The sequence below is a fragment of the Aotus nancymaae genome, unplaced genomic scaffold, assembly GCF_030222135.1.
Source record: "Aotus nancymaae isolate 86718 unplaced genomic scaffold, 86718_ANA_hifiasm-v0.15.2.pri h1tg000077l, whole genome shotgun sequence".
Taxonomy (NCBI): Eukaryota; Metazoa; Chordata; class Mammalia; order Primates; family Aotidae; genus Aotus; species Aotus nancymaae.
The window spans coordinates 13,369,081-13,394,137 of record NW_026988492.1 but is presented as its reverse complement, the minus strand read 5'-3'; the positions used below and the strand labels follow the sequence as shown (position 1 = coordinate 13,394,137).

Here is a 25,057-nt window from a genome sequence, read left to right as displayed (position 1 = left end):
CGTGGTGTCTCATCCCTGTAATCCCTGCACTTTGGGAGGCCAAGGTGGGAGGATCACTTGAGTCCAGGAGTTCAAGACTAGCCTGGGCAACATGGTGAGACTCCATCTCTAGTGGGACATAGTGGTGTGTGCCTGCAATCCCAACTTCTCAGGATGCTGAAGTGGGAGGATTACTTGAGCTCAGGAGTTCGAGGTTACAGTGAGCAGTGATTGCACTTAGCCTGGGCGACAGAATGAGACTCTGTCTCAAAAAAAAAGTAAAATAAAAAGTTGTTTTAAACGGCTAAATTTTGGGGTGATTTGTCATGCAGCAATAGATGGCTAATGTCAACATCATATCAGGATGTATAACTACTTAAAAAGTAGGGAAGGTGCTTAGGTGCCCGAGCTACTGAGGGTCTAAGTCTGGGCAGCCGAAGAATGTGGTTAGCAAGATGAACAAAGATGCGCAGATGAGAGCAGCGATTAACCAAAAGTTGATAGAAACTGGAGAAAGGAAAGTCTCAAAGAGTTGCTGAGAGCTAAATTAATTGAATGTGGCTGGAAGGATCAGTTGAAGGCACACTGTAAAGGTAATTAAAGAAAAAGGACTAGAACACGTTACTGTTGATGACTTGGTGGCTGAAATCACTCCAAAAGGCAGAGCCCTGGTACCTGACAGTAAAGAAGGAGCTCCTACAAAGAATAAGAACATTCCTTGCTCAGCATGCCAGCCTTTAAGATTGAATTAGATTGTGTTGTTCTGTGGTTTTATTTCTGAAAGTAAAACTTGCCATAAATTAGAAAACAGTTTCCCAAAATAAAATCCTTTTTTGTATGATGGCATACACTTTTCAGTAATGATGTATACATTGTATTGGTTTTTTCCCTAAATGTGTTATTTTAATAAATATCTCATGAATGAGTTTGAAGTTTGCTTGGAAAAAAAAAAAAAAGTAGGGAAGACTATAGATTTTGTCTATAATTAAAAAGTTTGTCTACTTCCACTCCCAGCCATGATAGAATGACTGGTATTGCACTGGCCTTCCACAAAATAAATAAATAAATATTAAAATTAAATATATGTATATATACGATGGTTATTATTGAGTGTCAACTTGATTGGATTGAAGGATGCAAAGTATTGTTCCTGAGTGTGTCTGTAAGGGTGTTGCCAAAGGAGATTAACATTTGAGGCAGCAGACTGGGAATAGCAGACCCACCCTCAATCTGGATGGGCACCATCTAATCAGCTGCCAGCTCAACCAGAATAAAAGCAGGCAAAAGAACAAGGAAAGACTAGGCTGGTTTCATCTTCTGGCCTCCATCTTTCTCCTCCATCTTTCTCCCATCCCTGGAGAGATTGCAGAGATTAGTGCCACTATCAAGGACTTGAAAGACATAGACAGGGTGGTGACTCCTACCATATCCCCATTCAAGTCTCCTATTTCGCCCATGCAAAGACAGATGGATCTTGTAGAATGACTGCGGATTACCATAAGCTTAACCAAGTAGTGACTCCAATTGCAGTTGCTGTAACAGATCAGCTGTCATTGCTTGAGGAAATTAACACATCTCCTGGTACCTGGTATGCAGCCACTGATTTGGCAAATGATTTTTTCTCCATTCCTGTCCATAAGGCCCACCAGAAGCAATTTTGCCTTCGGCTGGCAAGGCTAGCAATATACCTTTTACTGTCCTACCTCAGGGATAGATCAACTCTCTGGCTTTGTGTCATACATAATCTTGTTCAGAGAGACCTTGATCGCTTTTTCTCTCCACAAGATATCACACTGGTCCATTTCATTAACGACATTATGCTGATTGGATCCAGTGAGTGAGAATTAGCAAATACACTGGACTTATTGGTGAGACATTTGGGTGTCAGAGGATGGGAAATAAATCCAACTACAATTTGGGGGCCTTCTACCTCAGTAAAATTTCTAGGGGTCCAGTGGTGTGGAGCCTGCTGAGATACTCCTTCTAAGACAAAGGATAAGTTGCTGCATTTGGCTCCTCCCATGACCAAGAAAGAGGCGCAATGCCTAGAGAGCCTATTTGGATTTTGGAGGCCACACATTCCTCATTTGAGTGTGTTACTCTAGCCCATTTATCGAGTGACCCGAAAGTCTGCCAGTTTTGAGTGTGGTCCCTGAGAACAGGAGAAGGCTCTGCAACAGGTCCAGGCTGCTGTGCAAGCTGCTCTGCCACTTGGGCCATATGACCCAGCAGATCCAATGGTGCCTGAGGTGTCAGTGGCAGAGAGGGATGCTGTTTGGAGCCTTTGGCAGGCCCCCATAGGTGAATCACAGTGGAGGCCTCTAAGATTTTGGAGCAAGTCTCTGTGATCTTCTGCAGATAACTACTCTGCTTTTGAGAGACAGCTCTTGGCCTGTTACTGCACTTTGGTGGAAACTGGTGATTTTTCCTCTGACTGTTTCTACTGAGGCTTCAGGTTCTCTTCAGGTCAAACAGATGGGATCCCACTCCCTCACCCCAATTCCAACCCACCCTACTCCACTCTCCATTTCTATTACTGGCTCCTCAGGTACTAAATGATCCTTGTGGTTTTCCTACATCCTTCCTGCAACTTTGTAAATAGTCCCTTTAATTCAAACTCTGCAAAATACCCAGTTTGGGTATACCATGTGTTTGCTGCCAGGACCTTGACTAAGTCTCCTCATTCATGGTTAACTCCACAGGGCAGTGGTCAAAGAAAACTTTCAGACTCATCAGAGTGAAATATTTATGGTATGGTTTGGATGATGGTGTCCCCTATAAAATTTATGCTGATTTTTGCATCTAAGAGGTGTAGTCTTTGCAATGTGATTAAGACATGAGGGCTCTCCCTCATAAACAGTATTATCATCCTTATAAAGGGGTTGAGGCTAAAGGGAACAATCTCTTGCCCTTCAGTCCCTTCTGCCATGTGAGGGCAGTGTTTATACCCTCTGGAGGATGCAGAAACAAGGCACCATCTTGGAAGCAAAGAGCAGCCCTCACCAGACATTAGTTCTGCTGGCACCTTGATCTTGGACTTCTCAGCCTCCAGAACTGTGAGACATTAACTTCTATTGTTTATACATTACCCAGTCTGTGCTGTATTTTGTTACAGCAGTCCAAACGGACTAGGCAATCTATAAAACTTAGAAATATCTTCTGCTGAAATTGACCCGTCTTCCCCAATAGAAAATAAGGTCCAGGAGGGCTGTGGCTCTCCTTACTGTTAATTCTTAGAGCCCAGCACAATACCTAGCACAGAGTAGGCTCACTAAAGATTAGGTATGAATGAACACTGAGTCCTCCATATAGTAGTTTTTCAACAGATGTGCATGGGATGAGTGAAAGGCCCCGATTTTATTTATGTCTCCAAACAATTCCTTATGAAGCCATAAGAGAACTCTTTTTTTGAGAAAGCACTCCAGTATGGACTGTATTTGGCTACGGGGTTCCTATAATCTCCAATCCTCCTGCACCTTTATGGGTTTTAATACTTCCTGTCATTGCAACACGTTCACCAGATTTTTCGATTCCCCCTTGTGATACTTTGAAGTAGAATATGATTGAAGAACTGTAGTCTGAACTTGGACAAAGTGTGTAATAAACAGATTGCAGATAATTTCCTTTAAATGTGATCTTAGATGCTAGGAAGACATTAAGCACATCACAGCAAGAACTTTACTAAGGACATGAGATCGGCTTTCCAATGCAACACAAATACTACCATATTTCAATGACTCTAAGATGCCACTGATTTTTAGATACCCCATTATATACCACTAGAAAAAGAAAAGAATGATGCCAGTTAAACTCTGACACAGTGCTTTCTTACTACTTAGAATCTTTCTATGCTTATGAAAAGAAGAATTTTAGACTTAATTAATCAAAGATTTTCGTTACATATCACACTGGACTTTTTCCATGCATTTCTACAAATACAATACCTTTTTGTTTCAATGCCAAATCATACTGTGATATTGTGAAGACACCGTAAATGGCAATTAAATGCATATAACTCAATTAAAGTGACAACAATATAAATAGCTATGATCAGATTCCTACGACCATATCACAACTATGACCTGGCCAACAGAAATGTGAGATGTCCTCAATTGTAAGATGCATCTTGATTTCAGAGAAGGTCAAAGTGGGTAGGGGTGGGAGGGAGTAAGTCTTGGAATCAATGAAGTATGAGACTTAGCTCAAAATGAAAGTTCAGGGACTAAGTCTCATATTTCATTACATCTTTTGTAACATACGTGTTAGGAAATGGTGAGCAGAAGATGAGGAAGAATGGGTTGGGGAGGAAACAATCAGAGAATGCAAATTCTCGCTATTTTCAAATTCATCTTTTGCAGGTTACAAATGTTTATCAAGTTGCAAATACTTTTTTGAAAAATGACTCACAAAATAGTGCACTGTGTGTGTGTGTGTGTGTGTGTGTGTGTCACCCAGGCTAGAGTGCAGTCGCATGATCTTGAGTCCCTGCAACCTCCATCTCTCAGGTTCAAGCAATTCTCCTGCTCCAGCCTCCTGAGTAGCTGGGACTACAGGTGTGCACCACCACATCCGGCTTCTTTTTGTATTTTTAGTACAGATGCAGTTTCACCATATTGGCCAGCTGGTCCTGAACCCCTGACCTTAAGTGATCCAACCACCTTGGCCACCCAAAGTACCAGGATTACAGGTGGCACATTAAATATTTGCTGGTTAATGGTTGCTTAAAGTAAGGTGGAGAACTAAAGAACAAGCCAGTGACTTGATTATTGGAGACACTAATCTAGATCACAGGAAATTCCCCAAGTTACCCAGTAGGAAATGCTTGTTATACTCAAATTCAGTGCTGGGTGTTTCCAAAATTAACCCTCAGAAAAGAAGGAAAATCTTATATCTGAGTCCTCACAAAGTCTTTCATATTGTAAAGTACTCTCTCCATTATTTTATTTTGAACTACAAAATACTGTTTGAGCAAGACATATTAGCCTAACTTAATACTAGCTTGGATGCTTATAATCTAATGAAATTGACTGCTTAAAGGGCACATTGTTACTTCATTAAGCACATCTGGAGGTATGAAACTTGTAAGCGCTGGATGTCATTGTAATCAAGCCTTTCCAAAATCACCAAAAGTAATTAGGCTGTGAAGAGCACAGGTGAGTCAGGAAACCAATAAGGAGAAATTAAAAACCTGTTGGCCTTAACATTACATGAATGGCTACTTGTGACTTGGGGTAGAATTTCCAGTGACCACATCATTCACAGATTCAAAAAGTGCTGTATCTCGGGCCGGGCGCGGTGGCTCACGCCTGTAATCCCAGCACTTTGGGAGAATGAGGCGAGTGGATCATGAGGTCAAGAGATCGAGACCATCCTGGTCAACATGGTGAAACCCCGTCTCTACTAAAAATACAAAAAATTAGCTGGGCATGGTGGCACATGCCTGTAATCCCAGCTACTCAGGAGGCTGAGGCAGGAGAATTGCCTGAACCCAGGAGGCGGAGGTTGCGGTGAGCCGAGATTGCGCCATTGCACTCCAGCCTGGATAACAAGAGTGAAACTCCGTCTCAAAAAAAAAAAAAAAAGTACTGTATCTCAAATAGTTTAAACAGAAATACCAAGTGTTCAGAAAACCTGTGAATCTGGTGATGGAGTTCAGGACATGCTGCCCCGAAAGATGGCACGTTGGCACTGGAGAAAACAGCAAAGTAGGAAGGCTACTCTCACCTTCTTCTCGCCCTTCTCCCCTGGAACTCATCATAAAAATATCGTTTCAGAAGAATCCTTCCTATACCTGCAGGAAAGGAACATCCTCATCCCGGAAGACAGGAGGGCCAAGAAGACTCTGAACAAACAGGTCTTGCTAAGTTCCTGCTATGTACTATCATTAGATCACAGTCCCTCTGTCCAGCCATGCTTTCCTATGACTGTCCATTCTTCCTTGAACCTAAACATAAAAATAGTTTCCCCTGTTTCTTTGGCTCTTCATTTCTAAAGGCTCCTGTGTCAGGTAAAATTTCTACTAATAAATATATATGCTTTTCTCTTGTTAATCTGTCTTTTTGTTGTAGGGATTTCAGCAATGAACCTAGCAATGCAAGAAGAGAAGATATTATTTTTTCTCCCCTGTCATGGTAATGATGAAAGAAACAGATGCCAAAGATGTATGTAAGAGTATGGATTTAAATTTTGTCATCCCATATTTTTTTCTTTTTGAGATGAAGTCTCGCTCTGTTGCCCAGGCTAGAGTGAAATGGCATGATCTCTGCTCACTGCAACCTCCACCGTGCCCCTCCCCCTCCCCTGCGCCACCCCTAGTTCAAGAGATTCTCCTGCCTCAGCCTCTTAAGTACTTGGGACTACAAGCATGCACCACCACACCCGGCTAAATTTTTTTGTATTTTTAGAAGACACAGGGTTTCACCATGTTGGCCAGGCTAGTCTCGAACTCCTGACCTTAGGTGATCTGCCCGCCTCAGCCTACCAAAGTGCTATCATTCCATATTTTTAAAGTAATGTATTTTACATTTGACATTAAAAATTACAATTTAGGCCAGGTGCAGGCTCACATCTGTAATCCCAGCATTTTGGGTGGCTGAGGCAGGCAGATTGCTTAAGCTCAGGAGTTCAAGACCAGCCTAGGCAACATAGCAAGACCTCATCTCTAAAAAGAAAAGAAAAACATTTTTTAGTACAATGTACATATGTAATAAAATTAATAATTAAATATTAGCCAGGCATAATGGCTCACACCTGTAATCCCAGCACTTTGGAAGGCCAAGGCAGGTGGATCACCTGAGGTCAGGAGTTCGAGACCAGCCTGGCTAACACAGTGGAATCCTGTCTCACTAAAAATACAAAACTTAGCTGGGCATGGTGGCATGCACCTGTAATCCCAGCTATTCAGGAGGCTGAGGCAGGAAAATCACTTGAACCCAAGAGGCAGATATTACAGTGAACTGAGATCATTCCCCTGCACTCCTCCTGGACAACAGAGTAAGACTTCATCTCAAAAATATATATAAATTAAATATTATGAGTAGATCTTACACTATTTTCCTCTGTATCTCTAAAACTGTATATTCAAGTTGGCAAAAACAAACTGTCGCATTGGGGAAAATGTAAGTAACATTATATTCAATTTTGCCTTATATTGCAATGCACGTGATTTTTGTCCTGAATTAGCTGGATAATCCCCCCTCATTTTTTATTTCACGTGGTCTTTTTAAATGCCCCTTCCTCTTCAGAAACTATAATAAGATTATAAAAATAATGAGCATAAAATGATTAAACAGAAGAACTTTTAAGTGACTGCAGTTAAAGCTAAATCAGTTTATAACAGCATCCAGGAATTTGCCTAATGGAAAATTTCTTCAAGTCCAACTCAGACTGGAAGTTTCTCTTTCTGCCAAAATAAGCAAGGGTATAGCATTCTCCTCTGTGCCCCACTGTGAAAGAGACACTCTCTCAACAACCATTGATCAAATACTCTTTTAGGGGCTCAGAAAAGGGTACTCAAGAAGTGTAGTGTTTTGGCATGCAGAGTACTTTGAACTGAAAGTTTGGAAAGCCTCAGAACCAAGGCTGTGACCATTACAGGTTTGTCGCCCAATACACACAGCAAATCAGTACACCAAGACACCAGACTGCAGCAGAGAAAGAGATTTAATAGTAGGGTCACAGAACTAGGAAACCTCAAATTTGTCCTCCTGAGGAATTTGGGGCTAGAGTTTTCAAGGGTTTTGGGGTGAGCTGAAGCATGGAGATTGTTGATTGGTGGAAGAGTGCAGGGTGAAGTCGTGGGACAGGGAGATGAAGAGTTGTCCTCACGCTCGTCTCATTCCCTGTGCGGGTTTCCAAACTGGTTGCTGGAATCTGGGGTCTAGAAGCATCTTAGGTGATCCTAAAACAAAAGGCTTATGACCCTAGTGTCGGAGATACTGTCTGCAGGGACAACAAGGAGGCAAACAGTCAGTATCTAGTGCTATGTGATTTTTAGCAGCAAGGAAGTGAGCCAGAGTGCAAGCTGATGAAAGCTTAATTATGACTCTGTTTCTGTCCATAATCCAGCATGCAATCCTTGTCAACCCTGTTGGGGTAGTTTCAAGGTCTTTCTGACCTTCTGCCATCTTCCTGTCTCCCACCCTTCTTACTCTCTCAAAGCCAATCAGAGAAACTAGAATTCTTCTCCCCCAAGGCAAGTCATAGAAACTAGATTCCCTTTTCCCCAAAGTAAGATATAAAACCTAGAAGTATTACTCTAACTCTAACCCACTTTTCATGAAGAAGCTGGCCGTAAAGACATTTTTTTACCTACCTTGTCTTATTGTGGGTCATAGACCCACATTCCAGAGGGCTCCTGCCCTGTACCTGGGAAGAAGGAGGCTACAGAGAGGCCAAGACGAATCTGAACACACAGGCCTTGCTGGCTTCCCCTGTAAACCAAAAATAAAATGCTAAATCCCCTCCCACTATCTGAATGAACCCCTTCTCTTGGCCAAGAGCATTCCAAAACTAACCTGAAAAACTCTTTCAGGCCATGATAGGAATGGGGAGTCCAACATGCCTCATTATACCCTCCTCCCTTTTGAAATTCAGGCCCAGCTGACTAGCATTAACATCAACACAGATCTTAAGACTGACAGAACAGACTCTTTAAGTCTAATAATAAACATTTACAGGCTAGGCACAGTGGCTCACACCTGTAATCCCACCATTTTGAAAGGCCAAGGTGGGTGGATCACCTGAAGTCAGAAGTTCAAGACAAGCCTGGCCAACATGGCAAAACCTCGTCTCTACCAAAAATACAAAAACTAGCCAGGCGTGGTGGTGCACACTTGTAGTCCCAGCTGCTTGGGAGGCTGAGGCAGGAGAATCGCTTGAACCCAGGAGGTGGAGGTTGCAGTTAACTGAGATCATGCCACTGCACTCCACCCTGGGCAACACAGCAAGGCTCCATCTCAAAATATATACATATATCTCGAGGGTGTGGTGGCACTCACCTCTTGCAGTCCCAGCTACTCCAGAGGTAGAGGCAGGAGGATCACCTGAGCCCAGGAGGTCAAGGCTGCAGTGAGCCATGATTGCACCACTACACTCCAGCCTAAGAGACAGAGTAAGAACCTGTCTTGAAAATAAATATATCAGGCCAGACACAGTGGCTCATGTCTGTTATCCCAGCACTTTGGGAGGCCGAAGCAGGAGGATCATTTGAGGTCAGGAGTTTGAGACCAGCCTGGCCAACATGGCAAAACCCCATCTCTACTAAAAATACAAAAATTAGCCAGGTGTTGTGGTGCACACCTGTAATCCCAGCTACTTGGAAGGCTGAGGCAGCAGAATCACTTGCACTCAGGAGGCAGAGGTTGCAGTGAGCCGAGAACATGCCACTGCACTCCAGCCTGGGTGACAGAGCGAGACTCTGCCTCAAAAAAAAACAAAACAAAAACGGAAATAAACAAACAAAACTTTAAAAAAATTTACAATCTATTATCAGAAGGCTGCTACCTGGAGACTTCCTTTGATAATGGGAACTTTGGTCTCCATAACCCTTTATCTTAACCCAGACATTCCCTTCTATTGATTATACATCTTTAGAAAATAACTCTTCAATCAACTGCCAATCAGAAAATCTTTGAGTCTGCCTATAACCTGGAAGCCGCCACTTCAAGTTGTCCCACCTTTCTCCACCAAACCAACATACATCTTACATGTACTGATTGTCTTATGCCCCTAAAATGCATAAAACCAAGGTGTAGCCCAGTCATACTCAGGATCTCCCAAGAACTGTGTCATGGGCCATTGGTCACTCTGATTGGCTCAGAATAAATCTCTTCCAATATTTTATAGCATTTGACTTTTTTTTTGTCAACACTCCCTCCGTCTGTTATCACTGGATCGTATCTTTTTTTTGTCCAATCACATTCCTACACAGCTGTCCATTCGTTATCAAACTTAAGCATGAAAAGCAGATTTTGGGTCTTTGGGTCTTCATTTCTGAAGGTGCCCATATCATGTAAAACTTCAATTAAATAGATTTATTATGCTTTTCTCTCGTTAACTTGTCTTTTGTTTGAAGAGTCATTTGTGAGCCTTATGATGACTGGTGAGGAAAGGCATCCCATCTTTCCACCCCCGGACTTTCTGAGGGCAAGATTCTGGTCTAGACGCTACAGACATGATAGTGAAGAGAAGAGTCTCTGCCCTCCTGGCATCTGAGCATGGGCGTGAACAACTATCTCCACAACAAGTAATTTAATTACTTTACAGGCTGGGATCACAGAGCCTTTTGTAGGGTGGATCAGAGTCCATGAGCAAACCAGAAAAACAGTGTCAGGAGCAGAGGCTGGGAGACTGCCGGTGCCTGGAACTTATAGCTCTCCCATCATTTCTGAAAGATACAGAGAAAAGCTTTCTTGGCATAAAGTAGACAAGACACACTTAGCTACACTCATTGGAGCGTGCCTAACAGCCTTGCATCAATTCAAAAGGACTTTGTTATTTGAGTTCTAAAGCAAGCACCTCTGTAATATAGGAGTTAAAAAGAAATTATTTAGGCAATTAGTGAAGGTATGAGAGTCCTCTGTAAGGTTATTCTTTTAACAAAAAGCAGCCCACGGCCGGGCGCGGTGGCTCACGCCTGTAATGCCAGCACTTTGGGAGGCTGAGGCAGGCGGATCACCTGAGGTCAGGCATTTGAGACCAGCCTAGCCAACAAAGTGAAACCTCGCCTCTACTAAAAATACAAAAATTAGCTGGGCGTGGTGGCACGTGCCTGTAGTCCCAGCTACTTGGGAAGTTGAGGCAGGACAATCGTTTGAACGCGGGAGGCAGAGGTCGCAGTGAGCCGAGATGGCGCCACTGCACTCCAGGCTGGGTGACAGAGCGAGACTCTGTCTCAAAAAAAAAAAAAAAAAAAAAAAAAAAAAGGCTGCCCCAAATTATTTCTTTTCTAACAAAAAGCAGCCTAAAAAATCAAGCTGCAAGCATAAATAAGCAAGCTGGAAGCTTGCGCAGGTAAATGCCGGCAGCTGTGCCAATAGAAAAGGGATACCTGAAAGTCAGGTGTACTCAACATGGAGGTTTCCTCTTCCCTTTTCTCTTTTGCCACTTGTGCAGGTGTCATGGCACTGGCCAGGTAATGACTCTCTCTGCATCATAAAAAATTAGTGTGGGATGGCCAGCCACCTGGCGCCTATGTAAATGACACACCTGGCCCAGCCAACCCACTGCACCCTATGTAAATCAGACACCGCCTCCTCAAACCCCTCTATAAAACCAACCACATCTCATCCCAAACCCGGGAATCCGCTCGGGCCCCCTTCCTCTGCACGAGGAAGGTCTTTCTTCTTTCACCTATTACACTTCTGCTCTTAAACGCACTCCTCGTCTGTGTCTGCGTCTTTGATTTCCTTAGCGCGAGACGACAAACCATAAGTATTTCCCCAGGCTGACGATGCCACTTCATCTGCAGTATGAGATGTTCAATTCGTAGTAGAAAAAGAAAGGGCCCTGATAGGATGAAACCACCATTCCAGTATGAACTGGTGCGGGGTAAGAGCAGCCTGGGACATTCTGAAAAGGTCAGCGGACAAAACACAGGACCTGACTAACAAAAGAGGAGAATACACACACAGCGGAGACCCTTCCCTCAGGCACAGACGGCTAAAGGTTTCGCCAAGTCCCCAGCAGAGATGGATTATAAATTAATAGCAGAACCACCCTGGAAGGTATTTGTAGCTGTTATATAGAAAATGGTGCTTACATTCCGTGCACAGTAAATTGGATCTAGGTCTCCTTGCATGTGTGGGTTTTGGCATTCTTAATTAATGCCTCTATTATCTCTGTAAAGTTGCAAGCTAATGAAGCCCTCCAGGTATTGTTACGGCCATATTCAGAGAAAAACCTTAACTGACAATGAGAGTCCAGATTCTGGTGCCCCGAGGGCATGGACCAGGTAAGGAATATCCCCTGCCCTATAGCATACTCCCTTAATAAGCGACACAAGTGTGTTGCGTGTTACAATTACTTAGAAATACTTTTCAATGAGTACTCTAGAAGAAAAAGGAGATGGATTAAATCAAAGGTTTTTCAGGGCAGCCAACTGTTAAGGAGGAATCTGTCATTTTCTAGATCGGAAAAAGAAAGGATGTAGTACACAGACAATTATTTTGGTCGTCTCTTTGTTCTTCTCTCTGCTTCTGCATAATACTTCTCACACACCCCCAGTGGCCTTTAGAGGACATACAAATTTCTCTGACATTACTCTTCTCTCAGGTTCCCTATTCTCATGCAAATTCACCCTATAAGTCCTCTTCTTTATCATCCCATTCCTATTTTGAAACATAAAAAGCATGAAACCCCCAGAAGCCCCGTGGTTGTGCCCAAAGAGGGAGAAGCTAGATAACCTTTTGTATCTTTTTCTATCACTAATTCCTGATCTGAGCCCAACGTGTCCCCACTAATGCCGCTGCCTGAAATGGTCTGCAGTTTGAGCTTTTTCCACCATCCTATCCAATGCCCTCAGCAATTCACATTCATAAAAAGTGAGATTAAATGTGTATAACTGTTGGCCTGTGCTCCCAATTCCGTTGCTGGCTCTACTAATGATTTCCTGTTAAGGGCAGACTTTTACCTCAGTAAAGGTAGCAATGTCTGCCTTGCTGTCAGGAACAGTTATTAAGAAACTAAGCCAGGGCCAGGCAAAGTGGCTCATGCCTGTAATCCCAGCACTTTGGGAAGCCCAGGCAGGTGGATAGCTTGCACCCTGGAGTTCGAGACCAGCCCGGGCAACATGGTAAAACCTCATCTCTACTAAAAATACAAAAATTAGCCAGGTGTGGTGGTACATGCCTGTAGTACCCGCTACTCAGGAGGCTGTGGTGGGAGAATGGCCTGAGCCTGGGAAGGTCAAGGCTGTGGTGAGCCATGATAGCACCACTGCACTCAAGCCTGTGTGACAAAGTGAAACCCTGTCTCAAAAAGAAAAGAAAAACTAAGCCAGGTTTCTCCAACACAAAATAAATTAACTGATAAGTTTAGTACATGCAGGGCAAAATATAGCAAAAGAGTCATTCATTCACTGAGCAAATATTCATTAATCAGCTACTTTATACCCTGTAGGAAATACACACATATTGACAAGTCTCTAAATTCAAGAGACTTGGGATCTAGTAGAGGAGATAAAACAAAAACTTTTTTTTTTTTTTGAGACAGAGTCTCACCCTGTCACCCAGGCTGGAGTTCAGTGGACTGACCTCTGCTCACTGCAACCTCCGCCTCCCAGGTTCAAGCAATTCTTCCGCCTCGGCCTCTTAAAGTGCTGGGATTATAGGCATGAACCACCATGCAAGGTGTATATATATTATCTGATTTAACTCCCACAGCAACCCTGAGAAGTAAAGTCACTATCTGCATTTTATAGAGGAAGTAAAGAACATTCAGACGGGCTGAGTAATTTGTCCAAGAAAATTGTCAATGCAAGAATATATTTATTTATTTATTATTTTTGTTTTTTAAAGACAGGGTCTTGCTCTGTCACCCAGGCTGGAGTGCAGTAACATAATCATGGCTCACTTCAGTGTCAAATTCCTGGGCTTGAGGACTCCTCCCACCTCAGCCTCCCAAGTATCTAGGATTACAGGTGTGGGCCACTATGCCTGACTAATTTTTTTTTTGGTAGAGACAGGCAATGCAAGAATTTTAAAACAATCAGGTCTGTCTGTCTGTCCAAATATATGTAATAGATGTATTACCTCCTCTTTCCCCAACAGTAAAGTTATGTCAAGGAGAAAACATTTTTTCCCCACTCTCTTAGGTTCAGTACCTAGGGGCCTGCAAATTAACCTGACAAAAGACAGATCAACAAAAGAAAAGACAAATTTTTATTCACATACATACATACACACATACTTGGGAGTTCACAGAAAAATGTGACTGAAGGAACCAGAATTGGGGGCTTATATATCATCTGAATGGGGGAATGTGGGGGAGCAGTGAGGCACTTCTGGGAAAACAACTTACTTCTTAGAAGATGGAGAGAAAAGGCCCTTAGGGAAACACAGAGGACTTTTTTAAAAGATCATTAGATTCATAAAGGAATAGATAGGAGACCTGATAACCTTGTGAGGATGTCTATTGGGGTGTGATGATGACTTCTGTCTTCCCTGAGAAGAAAAAATCAGAGTTGCTCCTGGGGAGGGGATTTATGACCATTGGGACCATTGGGTTCATTGGGAGCTCTGATTTTAGGCAAATAAAGGATTTCAGGAATTCAAATGCCTTCAGCTCAAAATAACTATTATGCCAAAATGGCATATTTGGGCCAGGCACGGTGGCTCACGCCTATAATCCCAGCACTTTGGGAGGCCAAGGTAGGTGGATCACTTGAAGTCAGGAGTTCGTGACCAGCCTGGTGAAAACCCATCTCTACTAAAAATACAAAAAAAACTGAGCATGGTTGGTGGGTGCCTGTAATCCCAGCTACTCAGGAGGCTGAGGCAGGAGAATTGCTTGAACCATGGAGGCAGAGGTTGCAGTAATCCAAGATCACGCCACTGCACTCCACCCTGGGTGACAAGAGTGAGACTGTCTTAAAAGGAAAAAAAAGGCATATTTGGGGTGGCATTTTGATCCTCTTCAGATATCTATTAGAACACAAACACAAATAGCAATAGCACAGAAGAAGACATGCTAAATGAAATTCCATAAAAGAACGATTAAAATGCAACAAAGTTTCCGAGAAGATGAAGATGAGGTGATTAGGGAAGCCTGAATCAGAGCACAGGCAGGTGAGCTGCATCTTAGGATTTTGGCAGGCAGAGCAGGAAGAGAATTCTAGTAGGCTGAAACGTTCTTTTTTAATGGGCATGGTGGGAGGAGGGTATAAAATCTATCTACAGCATGTTACATAAGTAGTCTGGCTAAAAAACATGGAATACTTCAAAAATTTGCATGCCATCCTTAAATAAGGTCTCAGCTCCCTTCTCTGAAATTTTGCTACAGGTGAAGGATGAGCAATAGACACATTATTAAATCAAGAACTAGTTTTTGTGGGCCAGGCACGGTGGCTCACACCTGTAATCCCAGTACTTTGGGAAGCTGAGGGGGGTGAATCACTTGAACTCAGGAGTTCAAGACCAGCCTGGGTAACATAGCAAAACCCCGTCTGTACAAAAAAATACAAAAATTAGACAAGCATGGTGGCAGGCACCTATAGTCCCAGCTACTCGAGACGCTGAGGTGGGAGAATCACTTGAGCCCGAGAGGTGGAGGTTGCAGTGAGCTGATATCACCCCACTACACTACAGCCTGGACAAGAGAGTGAGACCCACTCTAAAAACAAAACAAAACAAAAAAATTAGTTTTTGCTAGGACTAGGAACTGTTTTGATCTTTTAAAACAAAGGACAGGCCAGCCCTTAATAGCATACAAGTCCCTGTTACATGATAAAAATTCCATATCACAAAAATTGATTGCCCCAGTTATACTGGTCTAATTCAAGCTGTAAATGGACCCCCTCTTAGCCAAGCAGATTCCATAGAAACCTCAGAAACGGAGTTACTGGCCATGACTGGGTGGGAGGCCTAACATGTTTTATTATACTCCTTCCTTTTTGGAGCTTAGATGCAACAACTAACCAGCATTAATGTTAAAATAGAGATCTTAAGACTGACAGGTGAAAAGAGGGAAAAGGGAAGTCGAAGAAAAAATAAAAAGACTGACAAAGCAGACTCTTTGTGGCCAGTAAGATACCAAATTACAAACAGGACTTAAGACAATGCAAGGCAAGTGTGAAGTCTCATCTGCAGTCCATCAATCTTGCTAAACGGGTTATTTTTTATTATTTTTTTGAAACACAGTCTCAATCTATCACCCAGGCTGGAGTGCAGTGGCTCAGCCTCAGCTCATTGCAACCTCCACCTCCCAGGCACGAGCAATTCTTCCACCTGAGCCTTCCAAGTAGCTGGGACTACAGGTGTGCACCACAATACCTGGCTAATTTTTGCATTTTTTTGTAGAGATGGGGTTTTGTCATGTTGCCCAGGCTGGTCTCAAACTCCTGAGCTCAAGCGATTTACCCACCTTGGCCACCCAAAGTGCTGGGATTACAGGCATGAGCCACCATGCCCGGCCCTAAACAGATCATTTTTGACCCAGGTTATTGTGGCTGACTCTGACACAGCACCATCTTAAGCATTTCTCTTGGCTCCAAGTTTTAGGCAGAGCCTTATTCCTTTAACTAATTGCAAGTTAAAGAATCTCTAGGCCAGGCACAGTGGCTCATGCCTGTAATCCTTGCACTTCGGGAGGCTGAGGAGGATGGATCTCTTGAGGTCGCTTGAGTTTGAGACCAGCCTGGACAACATGGCAAAACCCTATCTCTACAAAAATATACAAAAATTAGCCGGCTATGTGGCATGTGACTGTAATCCCAGCTACTCAGGAGGCTGAAGCAGGAGGATTCCCTGAGCAAGGGAGGTAGAGTTTGCAGTGAGCCATGATGATGCCACTGCAATCCAGCCTGGGTGACAGAGTGAGACCCTATATCAAAAAAAAAAAAAAAAAAGAATCTCTGAATTTGCCTATAACCTATAAAACCCCTCCTTCAAGATATACTGCCTTTTAGGGCTGAACCAATGTATGCCTTCCATGTGTTGATGTATGTCTTTGCCTGTAACTCCTGCATCCCTGAAATGTGTAAACCAAACTATAATTCACTTGTCCCAGGACCATGTACTCAAGGATTCTTGGGTCATGTCTTCCCCAGGCCACAGTCACTCCTATTGGTTCCCAATAAACTTCTTTAAAATATTTAACAGAGTTTGGTTTTTCTGTTAACAGAGAAAAGTGAAAGAGAGAGAAAATTATGACAGTGAAAGAGAGCTGACCTAACCAACTCCAAGCTACCCTTGTTCATTCCTGGGCGTAGGCTAAACCAGCTTTGGGAGGAACTGAATTTATAGTTCAGCTTTGAAAGGAAGATGATAACAGACCTTTCCTGAAACAAATCCCCTTCTTGCCTGGGGACCAGACTGCCTTTTTTTTTTTTTTTTTTTTAAGATGGAGTCTCACTCTGTATCACAGGCTGGAGTGCAGTGGCATAATGTAGGCTCACTGCAACCTCTGCCTCCCAGGTTCAAGCAATTCTTCTGCCTCAGCCTCCCAAGTAGCTGGGATTACAGGCACCTGTCACCAAAAAAACAAAACAAAACAAAAAAAACTCTTTAAAATATTTAACATATTTGATATCAGCCTGGACAACATCACGAAACCCCATCTCTACAAAAAAAAACAAATAAAATAAAATAAACCTCTTTAAAATAGGTTTATTGTCATAAATACAGGCATGAGCCACTGTGCCTGGCCCAGAGATTCTTTAATTTGCAATTAGTTAAAGGAATAAGGCTCTGCCTAAAACTGGGAGCCGACAGAAAGCAATGCTTAAGTTAAGATGAGGGTACTGTGTCAGAGTCAGCCACAATATCCTGGGTCAAAAATGATCTGTTTAGGGCCAGGCACAGTCGCTCATGTTGTCCAGGCTGGTCTCCAATATGTTAAATATTTTAAAGAGGTTTATTTTTTTAAATATTAAAAATACAAAAATTAGGCCAGGCGCGGTGGCTCACGCCTATAATCCTAATTTTTGTATTTTTAGTAGAGACAGGGTTTCACCACCTAGGCCAGGCTGGTCTCGGACTCCTGACCTCGTGATTCGCCTGCCTCGGCCTCCCAAAGAGCTGGGATTACAAGCGTGAGCCACCGCACCCGGCCACCGGACTGCTTTTGTAAGACTAACAAATTAGCCACAAGATTAGCAATTATGGTTTAGTTTAAGCGTCATGCAGCCGGGTCTTAGGGAAGATGGCGGCGCTGGTGAAACCCGCACGGTTTGTGGTGCCACCGTTGTTGCAGATGGTCCAGGGCTGGGACCTTGACGCAAGGCGCTGGGGTCCGAGTGCTGCAGCGGAACCCAGTGAAAGCGGTGTTTCCTTCCGGGGAGGTGGTGGAACGGAAGCGCCTTCCTGGGAAGCAGCCACGCAAGGCAGCATCTGAGGCCGGCGACCACGAGCACCGAGAGAGACAGCCGCTTGAGGTGTCCCCATTCCACACTACCAGTACCTGGGAAGAGTCTGGGCTTCACTACGGTAAGACTTTTCTTGGGGACAGGAGGCTGAGCAGTGTAATGACAACAGTTAAAGTCCAGGCCATTTCGGGAAAAACAAGGGAAGATCCTGCTGGAAGGTCGCAGGCTCATTACAGACACTCTTAGGCTGGAGCTGTGCCAAAATTTTCTTCTTTAGCCGTCTAGAATACCTAAAGGAGCTGCCAGTAGATAAGCTGAAAGGTGTCGGCCTCATTAAGGTGAAATTTGAGGATATCAGGGATTGGTCCGACCTAGGAACGCAGCAAGGAATAATGGGTCAGTGATTACACAGTGCGTCTTAAGGTGGGGAGACCTAGGATTTAATTGCTCATACTTGTCTTAGGACAGCAGATTTCATTGAAATGAAATTCAAAATGTTACAATTACAAAAATGTAATTCTCAAACCTGTGTATCTTACAGTATTTCCAATGGAAATTGAAACTTCTTTTTCACTATTATTTGGGTTATGGCTCTTTATAGTCTCTAGGAAGAGCCATTATTCCTCAAACCTTATATTTTTTAGATTACTCCTTCAATTTTTTATGTCAGATGAAAAATTAACAAAATGTTTACTAAAAGATTTAGCCCTTCATTTTTGCAAAACCTCTGCCAGTGTGGGGATAACTGTCAATAAAATCCTTATTCTAGAAGCAGATCTAAGAAGTAAGGCATAAGCCACAATTTATTGCCCTGTTTAGTCCAATAAACAGAGAATGTTGTCTTCTTAAAAAAAAAAAAAAAAAGACTCATGCAGTCACACGATTCTGAACCTCCCCAGTTACTCCTAGGGATAGCATCTTGCAAAACCTAAGATTGGTGCTTAAGATATTTTCTAGACCCTGCATTCAGATGCACTAGCTGGCACTGCCCAGACCAGTAATCTGGCTTAACCAGTTCTTCAATCCCACCCAAGAACACAAGACATCAAGAAGAACCCACTTCAAATGCCTGTGATTTTTCTCTCCAACCAACCAATTAGCACTCCCCACTCCCTGGTTCCCTCCCTGCCAAATTATCCTTAAAAAACTGCAGTCTCTAGATAACCTGATAACTATATGCTTAAGTGAAAAAACAAACAAAAAAAAAGTCCAGCTGAGCACGGTGGCTCACACCTGTAATCCTAGCACTTTGGGAGGCGGAGGTGGGTGGATCATGAGGTCAGGAGTTTAAGACCAGCCTGGCCAAGATGGTGAAACCCCCTTCTCTACTAAAAATACAAAAATATTAGTCAGGCATGGTGTAAAATTAGTCAGGCATTGGCTCCTGTAATCCCAGCTACTTAGGAGGCTGACGCAGAGAGTTGCTTGAAACCGGGAGGCAGAGGTTGCAGTGAGCCGAGATCACGTTACTGCACTCCAGCCTGGGCAACACAGCAAGACTTTGTCTCAAAAAAAAAAAACAAACCCAGTCTCCAAATTTTTAGGGAAACTGATTTGAGTAATAAAACTCCAGTCTTCCATAATCCAGCTCTGTGTGAATTAAACTCTTTCTCTATTGCAATTCCCCTGTCTTAATAAATCGGCTCTACCTGGGAAACAAGCAAGGAACCTGTTGGACAATTACAAAAGTTCTCACCTGGAAGGTTCTGACACTCAAGGAGTTGGTCTCAAACACTTTTTTGAAATATTTCCCTATTTAAAAAATAAATGAGAGAAGAGTCTAACTTTACTAACTGTAACTTTACTCTCATCTTGCTTATTTGCATTAGCTATCTCTTGTCTGAGAAAGGCAGAAAATCTCACCTATGGCAAAAAATTACACATAATGGTCAGTGTATCTTTTTCTTTTTTTTCTTTTTTTTTGAAAGAGAGAAAGAGGGAGAGAGAACAGGAGTCTTGCTCTATTGCCCAGGCTGGAATGCAATCTAAAAATAGGTGTTAAAAACCTCTTTTTTGCCGATAATTGTGCTTAACTGCGGAGACAGGAAGGAATAAGAGAAGAAAATAACAAACAGCCAACCAATATTTCATTAAGTCTGTGAAATGCTATGCAAATGCTGAAGAGTGATTTACTTCCAATTATGTGGTCACTTTCAAAATAGGTGTAATGCGATACTGAGAAAAATGTATGTTCTGTGGACCTGGGGTAAAGAATTCTATAAATATTCACTGAGTTTACTTGTTCCAGGTCTGAGTTCAAATCATAGATGTCCCTGTTAATTTTCTATCTCGTTGATCCGTCTAATATTAACAATATGGTGTCAAAGTCTCCTGCTATTATTGTGCGGGAGTCCAAGTCTCTTTATAAGTCATTAAGAACTTTTGTTATGTATCTGGGTGTTCCTATATTGGGCACATATATATTTATGACCATTGACTCCTGTTGTTGCATTGATCCTTTTACCATTATGTAATGTCCTTCTTTGTTTCTTTTAGTCTTTGTTACCGTTAAAGTCTATTTTGTCAGAGACAAAAGTTATAACTCCTGTTTTTTTTTGTTTTTTCTCTCCATTTGATTAGTAAGTCTTCCACCAACCCTTTGTTTTGAGTCTTTGTGTGTCCTTGCTTAGGAGATGGATCTGGATACAGCGTACAGATGGATTTTGACTTTTTATTCATTTTGCCTGTCTGTGTCTTTGATTGGGGCATTTAATCCATTTAAATTGAGGATTAATCTTGATATTTGTGAGTTAAATATTGTCGTTTAATGCTAGCTGGCTATTTTGCCCATTAGTTGATGTAGATTCTTCATTATGGAGATACTCTTTGCCTTTTGTTAAGTTTTTGGGATGACTGATACTGGTTATTCCTTTCTGTGTATAGTGCTTCTTTCAGAAGCTCTTGTAAAGCAGGCCTGGTGCTGATGAAATCTCTGAGTGCTTGCTTGCTTGCGAAAAATTTTATTTTTCCTTCATTTATGAAGCTTAGTTTGGCTGGATATGAGATTCTGGGTTGAAAATTATTTTCTTTGAGGATATTGAATATTGACCCCCACTCTCTTCTAGTTTCTAGGGTTTCTGCTGAGAGATCTCCTGTGAGTCTGATAGGCTTCCTTTCGTGGGTAACCTGACCTTTCTCTCTAGCTGCCCTTAGAATTTTCTCCTTTATTTCAACCCTGGTGAATCTAACGATTATGTGTCTTGGGGTTGCTCTACTTGAGGAATATCTTTGTGGTGGTCTCTGTATTACCTGGAGTTGAGTATTGTCCTGCCTTACTAGGTTAGGAAAGTTTTCCTGAATAATATCCTGAAGAATATTTTCCAGCTTGGATTCGTTATCTTCATGACATTCAGGTACACCTATCAAACGTAAATTAGGTCTTTTCACATAGTCCCATATTTCTTGGAGACTTTGCTCTTTCCTTTTTACTCTTTCTTCTCTAATCTTGTCTTCTCGTTTCATTTCACTGTCTGTCTTCGACCTCTGATATCCTTTCTTCTGCTTGATCAATTAGACTGTTAAAACCTGTGCATACTTCACACGTTCTCGTATTGTATTCTTCAGTTCCATTAATTCACTTATATTCCTCTCTAAATTGTCTATTCTCGTTAGGATTTCGTCAAACCTTTTTTCAAGGTTCTTAGTTTCTTTACATTGGGCTAGGACATGTTCTTTTAATTCACAGAAGTTTCTTATTATCCACTTTCTGAAGCCTAATTCTGTTATGGGAACGCACTCATTCTCCATCAGGCCTTGATCCCTTGTTGATGAGGAACTGTGATCCCCTGTAGAAGGAGAGGCATTCTGATTTTGGGTATTCCCAGCCTTTTTGTGTTGGTTTCTTCCGATCATTGTCAATTTATCCACCTGTCCTCTTTGTAATTACCAACTTTCAAATTAGGTCTCTCAGTGGACGTCCAACTTGATGATTCCCAGCACCAGAATCTGAGCAACACACTGCGCTGGCTAAAACAGCGGCTTTAAGATTGATGGTGCTTTTCTGCCCGGGAATCTCCGGTCTGGCTTCCTTCTTGAGTCCCTTTTTCAATCAGCTGAATAGGTGACTTTGCCTTCCCAGAGCTCCAAACATCAACCAAAAGGGGACCCAGTCCCATTTACTCTGCACCAAGAACCACCGCACCAGGGCGCCGGCAAAACCGCCATGCTGGTCACAAGAGTCGCGCTGGCAACCTGTGGGGCTCCTCCACTGGGAATCTCCTGGTCTGTGAGCAACAAATATTATCGTCTGAAAGTGTGGCATCCTCTCGTTCTCTGCGCTTTCACTGGGAGCTACAATCCTGAGCTGCTAGTAATTGGCCATCTTGGATCTCTCTCCTGTATCTTCTATCTATAGCAGGAAGTTATCGCAAGGGTGCAGATCTTTTTTATTTGTGTCACTGTCTCAAAAGCTTGTATGCACATGGCTTTCACCTCACACAAAATAGGAGTTTTTATGTTTCCAAGCACATAGTAGATATGAAGGAAGCTTTTTGAGCTCCTATAAGAAAAAGGCACCAAGCAATTTAAAAGATATTAGTACCGAGATGGAACAGAGACCCCTCTTAGTGGCCTGCAGGCCTCCACAAGCATGAAAAGAAAGAAAATCTTAAGTTCCTTCAAGGGAAATTCCAGGTACCTAGCCAGCCATGAGAAATAAATAAACAACTTGATAAGCAAGAAGATAATAGTAACTTAAAACTGTAGCCGAGGAAGCTAGAATCATGGGCGTTTGGTTCCCCATGGAAACTAAAGATGACATTTTTTTTTTTTTTTTTTTTTTTTTAATTTGAGACAGAGTCTCCCTGTGTTGCCCAGGCTGGAATACAGTGGCACCATCTCAGCTCATTGCAGCCTCTGCCTCCCAGATTCAAGCTATTCTCCTACCTCAGCCACCCAAGTAGCTGGGATTACAGGTGTGCACCACCACACCAGGCTAATTTTTGTATTTTTAGTCCAGATGGGGTTTTGCCATGTTGGCCAGGCTGGTCTCGAACTCCTGGCCTCAAGTAATCCACCTGCCTCAGCCTCCTAAAGTGCTGGGATTACAGGCATGAGCCACTGCACCCAGCCACCCCTGCCTTTAAAAACCCTTACCTGTAAGATCAAGACTTAAGCATGAGCTGCCTGATCTTCCTTGGTTGGTAACTAGCATTAAACACCTTCCTCCCACTTCAAACCTCAATGTGGATATCTGGTCTTATTGTGCCAGGCAAGCAGGCCCTAGCTGGATTCAATAACAGTATGGATGATCATCTCAGGTGACCTTTTACAAATACATACCTGGTATCCTAATTTCTCAGAAACATTTGAGGGGTCTTTTTGGAGAGTAGAGGGGTGTGGGATGTGTATTTGTATGTGTGTAATTTTCATTTCAGCTGCATGGATTTACACAACTTAAAACACCAGCATGAAAAAAACCTCAGTGGGCCAGGTACAGTGGCTTATGCCTGTAATCCCAGCAATTTGGGAAGCCAAGGTAGGTGAATCACCTGAGGTCAGGAGTTCAAGACCAGCCTGACCAACCTAGTGAAACCCCACCTCTACTAAAAATACAAAATTAGCAGGGCATGGTGGCATGTGCCTGTAATCCCAGCTATTTGGGAGGCTGAGACAGGAGAATCGCTTGAACTCAGGAGGTGGAGGTTGCAGTGGGTGAAGATTGCACCATTGCACTCCAGCTTGGGCAATAAGAGAAAAACTCTGTCTCAAAAAAAAAGAAGAAAAAGACCCCAGTGAATGTTACAGATATCAGCACCTGCTGCATGGCCATGGGACACATGGGGATAATTCATGAAAATAATCAAGTAGTCTTGCCCCATGTATCTGTTCAGTAGACCCTCTCTTTAAGATTGTACTGGATATGGCTGGGCTAGGTGGCTTATGCCTGTAATCCCAGCACTTTGGGAGGCTGAGGTGGGCAGATTGCTTGAGGCCAGTAGTTCGAGACCAGCCTGGCCAACATGGTGAAACCCCATCTCTACTAAAAATACAAAGAATTAGTTAGGTGTGGTCTCAGGTATCTGTAATCCCAGCTACTCAGGAGGCTGAAGCAAGAGAATTGCTCGAACCCAGGAGGCAGAGGTTGCATTGAGCTGAGATCACACCATTGCACTCCAGCCTAGGCAACAAGAACGAAACTTTGTTTCAAAACAACAACAACAACAAAAAGCCCAGTGATTTATGGAAAAATAAAATTTAAAAATACATAAAAATAAAAAAATAAAGATTGTGCTGCATGTATCTTGGACAAGTGATCTCTTCCATCCTACGTCATCAAAGAGGCCCCTCAGCTGCATAAACTTGTTTAATGAATGAATCACTGAGATGATTAATCAAGAAATAGGAATGACAGTGGTTCCAAATGTGCCTCTATTTTTTGATAGCACGAGAATATTCCTGGCTAAGTAAAAGGGTAGTTGTAACTACTGTTGTAAATCACGCTGACTTTTAGCAGGTTGTTTAAAGCAGGATGGAAAGTTCAGCCAGTCAAAGCACCAGGCTGGTTCTCTATTCCACACCTCATAAAATGAACCTAAGTTACCTTTGTAAGAAAGCAGCTTAGACCGTACAATGCCAGAGTCCCGGGGGAAGAGAGAAAATGTGAAAAGCAAACTATAGGCTTTAAAAAATGCAAATCCAGCTTATGTTTGGATTCAACTATTTTAAAATATGTCCTCTCAGCCCACTATCCACTCCACTTGGAAGGAGACTTAATTTATGTCTAAGGAGTGGCAGAATTCATTCAGAATCATCGTCTTCTTATTCAGCCTCATGGCTCTAAAAATTGCCTCTGGGTACTTGCCTAAAATAACTTTTTAGAGTCTGTACTCCAATAAAGAGTCCTTTGCTGAAACTTGGATCAAATACTCATTTATTACCCTTACCTCTTTATCAATTAGAAAACATATTATAAAAGCACATTCTTTATAAGAGGAAAGACATAGAAGTTATTCTCCTTGCTGTGCTTACAGCACAATTTTTCCAAAATGAAAGGAAACAACACATGTGTCCTCGGTGGGGAAAATGTGCCTGTGTCATGGCGCAGCTCTATGAAAT

General features: G+C 42.6%; 1 pseudogene; it reads left to right on the top strand.

The window, feature by feature from the left end:
- Positions 1–428: 428 nt before the first annotated feature.
- LOC105715703 (transcription and mRNA export factor ENY2-like) lies at positions 429–822 on the top strand (annotated as a pseudogene).
- Positions 823–25,057: the final 24,235 nt, after the last annotated feature.